The 13,101-nt window shown below is 33.9% G+C and overlaps 1 pseudogene; it reads left to right on the forward strand.

Moving 5' to 3' along the window:
- The first annotated feature begins 11,500 nt into the window (after positions 1-11,500).
- LOC149555037 (protein trichome birefringence-like 36) overlaps positions 11,501-13,101 on the forward strand; it is a 67,018-nt pseudogene continuing 65,417 nt past the window's right edge.

Consider the following 13,101-nt stretch of genomic DNA (forward strand, 5'->3'; position numbering starts at 1 on the left):
TGTTGGGACTAAAAATTGCATGGTCAATTTTGAGTCACATATTGTGAATCTTGAAGAATCATGCCCTAAAGCGCCTTTATTATGCATATGTAGTTGATTGTTGATTTGAGGCCTAGATGATGTTTGAGTGGCTTAACACCTTTCATTTGACATATTCATGTGATCCACAATGTTATTTTGCCATCTTGAATCATTCAGTGAAGTCCCATTTTGAGCTAGTGTCCAAATTTGCAATTCTATCTAAGTGTCAAATAGCAACCAGAGGCCCAGTTTGCATTTGAATATCTTTTAGCTAGGAATGTGTAATGACTAGCCACTTTGGAAATGTTTAGTGTCCATAACAAAAAACCTATTTTTCAATTTTCAAGTCATTTTGAATCTGTTTGACTAGCTTTTGCACCCCTCAAAGTTGGTCATTTACTATTTTGTGCATTTGTTTAGTTGTTCACAATTCTGGGAAGCCCTGTTTGACCAATCATATCTTTGACCCAGTTGACCCAAATGAAAAATTTATTTTTGCATTGTATTCCAGGGCCCAGACACTTCATATGTTCCAATTTTGAGATCATGAGGAATCCATTTGATCAATTTGCTAACATGATCAAAAACCTAGTTTATATTGTTTTGTTACAGCTAAGGTATCCTGATTGATCCGTTCCCCTGTTCGACACATTATAACTTTGATCCTATGATTGGTGAGCCTAAATAGATTATATCATTGTGTTGTATCCTAAAAATCCTTGAAGTATACCAGTTCCCAAGTCATGAAAAATCCATTTGGATACTTTCATATGTCTGTACATTTGCCAAAAACCACTTTTTGACACATTTCCTAGTTAAAATTTCCAAGTGCCTATTTTCGAAAATTCGTCAAATGCATCCTGTGATTTTTCATGAGCCCAAACCATAAAATTATATTCTCTTCATGGCAAAGAACTTATATCCTAGTTTTCAAAACCCCAAGTGATTAATAACCCAGTTTTATAATGCCAAACCCAAGCCCAATTTATGTTTTCTAACATTGTTTGCCTGTAGGATATTTGAAGTATGGATGTTTGGCAATTAAAATCTTTTGATTGGGCATTCATCATGGGTTGAAAATTTGCAATATGGTAGAGTGTGTAGGATTGAACACTCATGCCAATTTTCGTGGTCTGGTTACTGGATTGAGTCAATTTTTAAGGCCAACTGGTAGGCCTCTAGACTGAAATTTACAATTTTAAAATTTGATTGAAAAATTCTCAAATATAGAGAGGGATTCAAATGAAGACAAATTGGGGTAAATGGAGACACATCATGAAGGAAATATGAATCAAGGAAGGCAAAACATTCTTGATAAATTTTATTACATTATGAATGATAAGAGGCAAATTGATTAAAAAGCTCATGCTAAATTTGAAAAAGGAAAATCAAAGCACATAGAGCTATTCTTCTTCTTATGCTCAAACAATAGGCAGAGTGTTAAGATCTTTTAATCAAGAATTAGATGTTCCATGGATACAAGAGAGCACTAGAGAATGGCTGAAAGTTTGACCTTGGGAAATTGTTTAAACAATTGTAAGGGAGATGCCATATGAAAATAAGGTAGCAAATGAAGGAGAATGTTGTAACCGGCTAATAAGGCAGAGCATTCGATGAAAAATGATTTGGTTGCTAATTAAAATACAGTGGGAGTAAGATTGTATTATAAGTTTGCTAAGTTTTTCATTTTTCTTAAATACATGAGGTAGATAAAATAGGTTGTAGCAAGAGTAGGCCAAGAAAAAGTTCAAAGCAACTCAGACCAATCATAAAGAGTACAATAGCAAGCATCCACAGAGGAAGGAGCAAACCACATTTTTAGTATAATGTACAGATTTTTCTAGTGAAACAAAGCTCAAGGAAGCATGTATCCACGTTTTTGAAGCCCATGGCTTCCTCCAGCAATGGTATCACATTTTTTTAGAAGGGGGGAGCTTTATTTTAAATGACCATATGCATAATAAATGACCATCACTATGAAGAGTTTGTGGATTCATGGCAAAAAATGACCAACGAGCAGGGATATTTACATAAAAATGAAGCTTCATTATTGAGCTATCAGTCACAAGGTCAGAGCTCCATGTAAGAATGAGCAACTCATGCCCAAGGAGCTGGAATAGCTCACACATATGCAACAGAAGAAATCAGCATCTATAGGGCAGAGGGAAAATTAAAATGAATTGTCCCACATCGCTTGTACAAGGGGAGTTTTTGTTATTTAAATACTAAAGCACACTGAAGTAAAGTGTCTCAAAGATAAAGGCTTTTGAAGCCTCAGCCATGCACGTGGGTCCTAGCCGGCTGGAGGAAAGAGGATCAAAATTATGACTAGATATCTGACCAAATTTTTTGGATTTTTTGGCCAGCAAATCCAGGTAACCAAAAAAGTCAAAATCTGGCTAGTCACTAGCCAAAAAATCCAAAAAATCTGGCTAGCAATATAGCGAGTCACCGGGAAGAAATCCGGTGAAGAAAAATGAGTTCAAATGGAATGAGATCATGACACATGTCCAAAATGGAGGGTTGTTGCTAACTCGCCAAGAGAAAATTGCACAAAAATTACCATAGTGACATGGCAAGGATTGATGCAGTGATGACATGTGGCATGAGTTCCAAGATAGATGGTGATGTAGCGAGAAAGTTTCTGAGATACACGAGATTGTAACATGTGGAAGATCATGTGGATCTCACTATGTTGCTAAAGGAGAGATGCACATCAGTTAGTATAGCAACATAGTGAGTATGATGTGGTGGCGAGCAGGCACCCAATCAAAAGATGACATGTGTTAAGCTTAGTCAGACCTAGTTTGACCCAGATAGAGAATGGTGGAAAATTCTTGGGAATTTCAAATGTTTAATATTTTACTATTTTCCTTCAAACTCACGTCAGGTTCATTTAAATAAAGCTTGAAACTTTATAAAAGTTCAAATTTTGCAAAATATATGTGGAAGCCATGAACAGAGGGCTAATCTTCAGAAGGCCATAACTGGAGTATTTTCTAGGAAAAATGGGTGCTCCAATATACTGTCAAAATTGGGAAGAGCTGAATTTTCCATTTCAAGAGTCAGATTATGCATAAGTGTTCATTGGTTCATGTTGTAGGTCAATTTGTAAAATCTGGGGGGCATTGGTGATAAAACAGGCTGAGTTCTTCATTGATGATTAGAATTGGTTAGAGGACAATTTTAAAGGTCTGTTGCATTCTAAAAGTGAAGAAAATCAACTTGAGGTTGTTTTCTTATCTTCTCAAGATCATACTATAACTATTTTTAAACTTTTATCGTGATTTCATTTTAACACTAAAATCAGTTACAATCTTTCATCATGACATCTCTAAGATATTTGATGCCTCTGAAAGCGAATTGAAAAGGGATCTGATATGTAGTAAAAGAGAGAGGGTAGAAGGAGGTTTTCCATCTTCTTGGGAATGATTTTTGAGTGGACACATGTCATCTTTACAACAGATCTGAGTTTTCACTTCCTGCTATATTATTCCCTTTCTTTCTCATTGTACAGGTTCCAATTTTTTGTGACTAAGAAACCAGTAGGTTTCAGTTCTGGGAAGAAAATTTGCACATTACTGTGAGACCATATTCTAGTTCCAGTTTAGATGTGTTTCCTTGACTGTGATACCATACTTCAGAATATTCTCTCTTGTATGAACAAGAATAGGAAGATTAATATAGATAGTTTAGATCTGTTAGGTTTTTTCATGTTTTTCATTTCATGCATATGACTATATAAGTTTCAAGAAAATTAATACATATGAGCAGCAATTTCATTAGTTTCATTCTGGTTCTTGTCTCCTATCTTAGCAATCTGTAAATCTTATGTGGTCTTGGAACAAAGATCTAAGATCCATTTGCATCCCCTTCAGGTTGTACATTTGATGTATTTTGTTGTTAGACCAAAGGGCCAAGTAAATGCTTGATATGTTTAAACAAGTTTACTGGTTACTTGAGAAGGATATTTTGTGAGAATGAGACCCAAATGAACACTGATGTCTGAATCGCAAGGTGATTAGATAGATCTGATGTATGGGTATATGAAATATGTCTTGATGTCACAAATGTATGTTTTGAATTCATGGAATTGCCCAATGGATTAGGCACTAATCAGTTATAAGATCACTTGTTATATTGCTATATGTTTGAGAATTTGTTGAAAATCAACATCAATAATCAATTTTATTTCCCTTTCATGTTGAAGAACTTAAATATGATGCCCTCACTTAGCTTCTAAGATTCATATATCTGCACTTAGATTTTGTAGATTGATGTTATTTCATGAGTTATTAGGAGAAATAAGGGTTTTATCTGCTTTACATTAGATTCAGTGTATGCTTTGATAACTAGTACCATATAAAGAATCTATAGGTATACCCACCTAGGTTTTGCACAGCTTGAAGTGTAGAAGGAGTATAGCCTTATAGTTGGCCCAAGTTCTCAGTGAAGTGTGTCCATTATTGGAGATAGCTGCCCATAGACGCATTTTTGCCTTGCATACTTGGTTGTTTAAACATTGTTAAATCAGGAGCCAATATAGTTAAGTAAGTTTTTGAAGAGAAGAAGTTTTGAAGAAGCTTTTGGGAAGAAGATTAGAGTGTAGAACTAAAAGTCCAAATTTGTAGTTGGATCTTTGAATGTGAATGTATTTGTAATTGGCTGTAACCTAGAAGGCCTTACAGTTGGGCATTTAAGAAGATATCTTGTTGAATCAATAAAAGCAATTCACTCTTCTTCCTCCTTTGGTTGTTGTTCTTTGTGTCCATTTCCATTGTGTTGACTCTTGCTGGGTGGTTTGGATAATTGGGTGAGCCTTTTGGTAGAGCACCAAATCTAACAGATCACATAAGTAAGTATGATGAATATTTCATTCAAGAAGGTATGTTGTTCAAAGGTATTTAGTTATGTATTCCTAGAAGTCTCATGAGGTTGAATTTGATTAAAGAAAAGCATACTGGTGGATTAGCTAGACATTTTGGAATTGATAAGACATTGAGTTTGTTGAAAGAGAAGTATTATTGGCCACAAATGTATAAGGATGTTTAGAAATTTGTAAAGAGTTGTGGAGTTTGTCAAGTTGCAAAGGGAGTGATTCAAAATACTCATTTGTATAAATCTATTACTGTTACTAAGAAACCTTGGACTTATATCAGTATGGATTTTGTTCTTGGATTACCTAAAATAGTGAAGGGGTATGATTCCATATTTGTTGTTGTTGACAGATTTTCTAAGTTGGCTCATTTTATACCATGTAAGAAGACATTAGATGTTGAGCACGTTGTTGAACTTTTCTTTAAAGAGATTGTGGGATTGCATGGATTACCAAGAAGCATTATTTCAGATAGAGATAGTAAGTTTTTTGGTTATTCTTGGAAGACTTTTTGGAAGAAGATGGGTACTAAATTAAAGTTTAGTTCTACATTCCATCCACAAACAGATGGATAGATAGAGGTTGTGAATGGAAGCTTGGGTAATTTGCTGAGATGTTTAGTTGGGAATAAGCTGAGTAATTGGGAGATGGTATTGGCACAAGCTCAATTCTGTGAATAGAAGTACAGGGAAGACACCTTTTGAGATTGTTACCAGAATGCATCCTAGAGGTATATCAGATTTGAGAGATGTTTCTAGTGAAGAAAATAAAAGTGCTAGAGGAGAAGAATTTGCTAATTTTATGGAGTCTTTTCATAAAGAAGTGAAGTTGAGGTTGGAACAAAGCAATCAAAATTATAAGGGGAATGTTGATCAGTCTAGAAGACACCATGATTTTCAAGTTGGTGATGAGGTGATGGTTCATCTAAAAAAAGGAAGATTCCTGGTTGGAACATACAATAAGTTGAAGATGAAGAAATTTGAATCTTGTAAGATCTTGAAGAAGTTTGGCAGTGGTAATGCTTATGAAGTTGTGTTACCTGATGACATGGATATATCTCCTATATTTAATATTGCTGATTTCTATAAGTATCATCAAAGGATGAAGTTGTTATACCAGATGATAATCCTAAGAAACAAATTGAGGAAGTTGAACATATATTGGATCAGAGAGTTGGCAAGAGTACAAGAGGAAAAGATTACTATGAATATTTGGTGAAGTGGAAGAATAGACCTATTGAAGATGCTTCATGGATTTCTCAATTTGAGTTTAATTTAGCTCAGGTTGGGACATCTCAATGATTTAGGAGAATCATTTCTTTCAACCCCGGTTGTCTGATATAGGAGCATCCTGGGTTGCCTTGTTATCTTGCTCATTTTGTTCACCTAGTAGTTCCTTCATGTGGCTAGCAACCCTTCATGTGCCAAGAAATTCCTTCATGTACCTAGCAGTTCTTCATGTGCCTAGAAATTCCTTCATGTGCTTAGCAATCCTATTTTCTTCATGTGCCTAGTAACCCTATTTTGTTCATGTGCCTAGTAACCCTATTTTGTTCATGTGCCTAGTAACCCTATTTTCCTTCATGTGCCAAGTTACTGTAGCATTCCTTCATGTGTCAAGTTACCCAATGTATGTCGAGTGATTGTTCATGTGCCGAGTTACTCAGTATATGCTAAGTGTTTCTTCATGTGCTGAGTTATCCAGTGTATGCTGAGTGTTTCTTCATGTGCCAAATTACTCAGTGCATGGCGAGTGTTTCTTCATGTGCCAAGTTACTCAATGTATGCTGAGTGTTTCTTCATGTGCCAAGCTACTCAGTGCATGCCAAGTGTTTCTTCACATGTCGAGTTAACTAGTGTATGTCGATTGTTAATATTTGGATGTGATTTTGTGAGCCAACTTGTGGGATTTATTTCATTCACGACATTTATGTTAAGATCTTTTCTTGGGATGAGTCCAGATAGTTGTTGGGTCAGCCTTCCTCTTATGTAATGATTCTAGAATGATCTGTAAGCCATTTTGGCAACTATAAATAGAGAGTTTAGGCTTAGAGTTAAGTAAATTTTTGAAGAGAAGAAGTTTAGGGATGAGAAGAAGTTTTGGAGAAGCTTTTGGGAAGAAGATTAGAGAGTAGAATTGAAAGTACGAATTTATAGTTGTATCTTTGAATGTGAATGTATTTTTAATTGGCTGTAACCTAGAAGGCCTTATAGCTGGGCATGTAGGAAGATATCTTGATGAATCAATAAAAGTAATTCACTCTTCTTCCTCCTTTGGTTGATGTTCTTTGTGTCCATTTCCATTGTGTTGACTCTTGCAGGGTGGTTTGGATAATTGGGTGAGCTTTTTGGCCCTATTTATTCATCCTATTGCCTATGTCACTAATGAACTTGTCTGTAGACATATTGAAGAAGTGGGGTGATCACTAGTTGGAGCAAAGTGTTCCCTAAGGGAAATGATAGCTAGGGAGCAGCAGTGAGAGACTAACCTTAAGGGAAAAACATTTTCATTCTTTGGTTGACCATATATTGTCAAAATCATGGTGAATCAACCACCATATAGATCTAGAAGTGTTTGGAGAAGGGAGATTGGAGAAACCCTCAAATCAAGGGTTTAGGAGAGGTATTTTGGGGTTTTTGATGTTACAAGTGTGTTGGGTTGATTTCCTCTTGGATTAAGAGTTTTTGAACCATTTAATGACATTTTCCATGGTTTGGAAACTTGGGGATATTTATGTGATATAGTTGTTTTGTAAAATTGCCCATTTTTTATGCTTTTTGGGGTCACATAGTGAGGACAGTCATATACTTTCCAAAACAACCTACCCTTTCCTTTTTTTATGTTAAGGTAATATATAAAGGGTACTCAAATATATGATTTATTTGTGTAATGTTTTGGGAAAATTTGAAGAAAAACCTTTTTGAGTGCTGTTGCAGGGCTATAAGGCAAGCTATTATGCCTAGTTGGTGAGTTTTGGAGATTTGAGTATGAAATCTTGGATAGTAGTTTATAAACCTTTATAAAAATTTTAATTACATGTGTTGAGGCCATTTGAACACACTTTGAGTCTTGTTTGAGTGTCCTATTGAAGCTATCTTAGGATCATTAAGATTGGGCATTGAAGAAGCTTGGTGATTTGATCTCATTTTTTTATTTGGGCCTTAGATCCATCATATCCTCTACATCAAATTTTCCTTGGTACCTTCATGGTCTCCTTCATAGGTCCTAGTGTACCTTCTAGTTTCGTGTGTCCACTTGGTGCCCCTACACCAATATATGATGTTATGTGTTATGTTTTATGTATCATGTGTTACAAATCTTGTATTATTATTAATCTTTTAGGTATTTTATTTATTTAAGTGGTTGGAATTATTATATTTGGCATACAAATGAATCACCCTATCCCTAAGATGTGCTTGTCTCTTCGTGGGCCTAAAAATTCGTATTATGGCCAAGTTCTTTTAAAGATGTTTGATCACTTAACGTGATATTTGATATGGAAAGTTTACAAAATGATGGTCCTAAGTTTTATGGAACCAACAACCTAGTTTGGAAGAATGGTATAACCACTTATATGATATGTATGGGAGATGAATATTGGGATATTAGTGAGAAGCCTTATGATATACCAAATGATCTATCAAATGCTACTACAAATCAAATGAAGCAACTGATGAAAAAACATGATAGAAAGTTAATATTTGATTAGTGCCTTGTTTGATATAGAGTATTCTCACATCTATAGATCAATGATAACCCATGAGGCATGGAAAAATATATAAACTATTTGTAAAGGTGACAAGTATGTTAAGCAATCTGAGTTGTAGGGTCTTTAAGGGAAGTATGACTTGATATAAGGGTGAGTAAAAGTGAACTATTTCACCATTTATGTAGAGATTGAATGATATAGCTTGTTCAATTATAAGTACAGATGGCACCTTAAGTGATGCAAAGGTTAGTGGTCAACCAATGATTTTATGTAGAAACGACTAACTATCCCTTTGCTTTGAAACAACCCACTCAATCTTTTATCAGAGGATAATCATTCAAAAGGCTTAACCCATTGAAATCCACACCTTTGGATCCAAAAGACTAACTCCACTTCCAAACTTCTTCAAGCAAGCAAGTTATCCAAGTTGCCAAAAACACCTACAAACTCCATATAACTCAAAATAACTCCAAATATGCAAAGGCCTTAATCAAGGCTTAAATAAGAATTTTATGAGTTATATAATGTGTATTTAATTATATTTAACCATCCACTTGGCTAGACCCAACTCCCAATGCCTGATTTTTCCAAGGTGTCTTAAGAGACCTAATTGACAAATTAGTAGCCCTCCAATAGCACAAAAGTCTAAATAACTTAAACTTTATCCAAAGCACTTGATATGGTAATTATATTTTTGGACACCCTTTTCAATGTACTAAAACATATCAAAATCTTTCATATGGTCATTTTGGACGAACACCCCTGTTTCTAACTGATGCCCTATTTTTTAGCATGAAAATGGCTAATTTAACAAAGAAACTCCCAATATAATAGAATCCTAGACCTTGTAACTTTCAAAAATCATCATTCATGGCATAAAACCCCCAATTCCATAAGCAATTTTTCCCTGACCTATTGGAACCCCAAAATCCAAAATTACCTTCTTTCAAACCGTCAAATCTAGGGTATCACCAATATAACCCTTCCCCAAACTTATAGATCAAATTGGTTGATCATAAACATTTACATTGGTCATATAAGATGATCCAAATCACAAAATACTCCTTTCACGTGGCTAGAACTCCTGCTGTTGTACCTAAGCACCATTTACATGCTAATTTCTTCACTATTTCAGACTGTGATCACATTCCCATCCATTTCTCTACATATAAAATGTTAGATTTATATAATACAAGGTTAATCATTTCCATTTCATGGTCTCAAGGCCCTTGATCCCATGAAATGGATCCTCTACATTAAAGAGATCAGTATAACTATTAAGTAAAAGTATTAAAAACTGTGACTATTATGTTGATGTGCAAAATAATGACTTTGATTAAGTTTTAAAACATTCAAAAGGAATTGGAAATTTCTGCTAGGTCTTACTCAATCCATTTGAAATGCTTCTCAACTTAGAAGATTCAAAAATACCCCCTAGGAAGTAATCAAAATGATGAAAAATTGAATTTAAATATTTGAATTTTAATCAAAAAAGTAATCATAGCTATTTGTTTTTTAATATTTGATTTTTTAAAATAACAAAATGGCTTTAATTTTATATTCAACCCTTATTCTAATACCTAGACCTATCCCCTACCCATTCTAAACTTCTTGTAAACATAACTTAGGTTTTGGACAACATTAGTCCAATACAAACAAACTCTTGGTCCTTTAAGGACATTACAAGTATGACTTTCAGTCCTTTGAGGACATCACAAAATAAACACATTTGATTACATTATTTGGTTATGAAAATCATTATAACTTTTAATTCTTGTCCATTTGAATTTTTTGGATATCTCCTTGTCATACTCACTCCTTTGACTTTCATGGTGTGTTTGTGTATCTTCATAGAATGACCTTGGTGCCTTTGCACCATTAAGAAATGATGATGAACATGAGTAAAATTATGAGATCTTTGCCTACATGTTACGATAAAAAAGTCATATTTATTTAGAAATTAAGAACTATAAAACAAGTTTCAAGAGAAGCTTAGGATGGAAGACTTTTTTTTCTATGAGATGACTACTCTTGGTAATGAGCTACCAAATATTGAAACTACACTCAAATCCAATATTTATATGGATAAGGAAGAATTTTTGAAATATAGTAGCTATGCTAAGTGTAAGAATTTTCTCAAGGAAAAAATGAAAATGACAAGATCTAGTAGCTTAATCAATAATACAAATGTTCCAATTGTTGGCCAACACACACACTTGTTGTATAGTCACGATTATTGTGATCATTCATGAACTTGAACAATTGACACCATGTTAGAAATAGTGCTATGCAAAAGGACTGCAAAATAGAGGGAAATGACCATCAAATATGAATGATTTAAATAGCTACATTAAACAGCCCTTTACTTCATAAATCACTACAACTCAATCATTATGTTGTACAAACAAGCTCATCATATGTCACTTGAACAAACCTATCATGTACAACATGAGGGACAAACATGCAAAATTAAAACTTAAAATGTTACAATAGTACAAACCTCATGGAACACATGTGGGATGAATATACATAATCAAGTATTAACCCTTTTCAACATTACAACTTTATGGTAATAATTTACTAGTCAAAGTCCAAAAAATTGGTATGCAATGACTGCAAGTATTCTTGGGTATTTGTTATAGGCAACCATGGTTTGGAAGAAAATTAAGAGTATTAGTCTTGTAGCCAGGAAAATGATCTCAATAAAGACTTTTGATATGGTCATCTCATGATGATCATGAATAAATCATTTCTAGGTTCTCTTACTTGTTTTAGAATATACTAACTATATTTCATAATGATCAACTCTAGATATATGTTAAGAATAGATTTATTTCGTGTTGTGTACTGATTACACATGCAAGTCTTATTTAATTGACTTGAATGTTTATGTAATGGCATATGTTAAAAGTAGTACCGGTGCTATTGAATTACCTTGTGGATACAAGTGGAGGTTTGGGTAAGCCAAGACAAGGATAGAGGGGGTATAAAGTGTAGACTATAGATTACATGTTGACATCATCTAGTCCAACTCCCAAGTGATGGTAGCTACAAATTCTTCTACTCCACATCTTGGGGTTGCTGATTGAGATGAGCTTGGAAAATCCTCTATGGCTAACATTGTTTGAATGTATCACCTTAGTAATAGTTCATAGGAATAATGAAATAGAAAAATGAATGATGAAATTGTTGTTGTAAGTAAAGACCTTGTGATCACTATTAATAATGCCTATGCACGATGTGTGTGAGAACAATTAGTTACTAGTTCTTGTGACTAGGAGTGAACCAAAGATCATACACTTTGGTCTTAAAGCTTTGAAATAGACAACATCTAAAAAATTTATAAGAAGGGTTTTATAAGTTTATGATTTGGATATAAATTTGTTTTTGAGTTTATCTAAAATAATTATAGATGAAAAAACAAATAAAAGATAAAAGCATGTTAGTCATAATATCATTATTGGTAACAATGTTCCAAATGCAAAGAATTATTTGTTTGAGCTTCTAGTAATGATCAAGAAACTTACTTAATGGCTTGATGAGTCTTGGAAACTTCTCCCATTGTATCCTTGCTTTCACCATTTTGAAGTTTCTAGTTACATGCACACAATCATGACTTTACATCACAAAGCATTCACATTCTAACAATTTTCATGTTCTTTCATTACATTTTAATCTAAACAACAAATTCTAAACTTTCACTTATTCAAATGACTAATCTAAAAATGGGTCCTATTAAAGAATCTAATATAAATTCAAATAATGTATCTAGATTCTAAACAAATCAAAACATAAAACTTGTGATTTAAACTTATCTCATCAGTTACACATAATAACAATACCTACCTTGTCATGTGGGCAGTCTTGGGGAAGAGTTTGCAATATTGTATTTGGATCCAATTGATTACTCTTTCTCTCTCTCCATCTCTCCCTATTCAATCTAATGAGCCAATTGGATCTAATCTATATTTTAATGTCTCAAGTATTGCCTCGTGATCTGACTCACAAACTTTCCAAAGAATATTATTATGTGTTTTTCTACCATATTTTATCAAGTGGAAATTTAATGCAACAACAAGGTTTGAATAATGAAGAATCTTCCTCTTTGTTTACCAATCCTCAAATAACCACAAGTTAGGGTTCTTCATAGAATATCATCTAAGCCATGTGCTGGTTAACACCACCACACCGACATAGTATTCTAAACCTTCACCGTCTATAACCAAGTGATCCAATTTTTGTTTAGCTTGGACATAACGACACAAATAATAAGCTATCCCTTCTTCATTGACTTCAAGTGCAATAACAACAAAAACATGGCCTGCAGTGACAAATGTACAAAATATGGTTAGTAATTCAGAAAATACTTAGGTAAAAGTTATAAAGTTACATATTGAAATTACAAAGATATATAAATATATATATTAGCAGATTGCACTAGATCAATAAGCAGTCAAAGTCAATAAATGAGTCCATCTCTACAATTTCCAATGCT

The sequence above is a fragment of the Cupressus sempervirens genome, chromosome 5 (assembly GCF_028749045.1).
Source record: "Cupressus sempervirens isolate cs-2001-9-10 chromosome 5, ASM2874904v1, whole genome shotgun sequence".
Classification (NCBI taxonomy): Eukaryota; Viridiplantae; Streptophyta; class Pinopsida; order Cupressales; family Cupressaceae; genus Cupressus; species Cupressus sempervirens.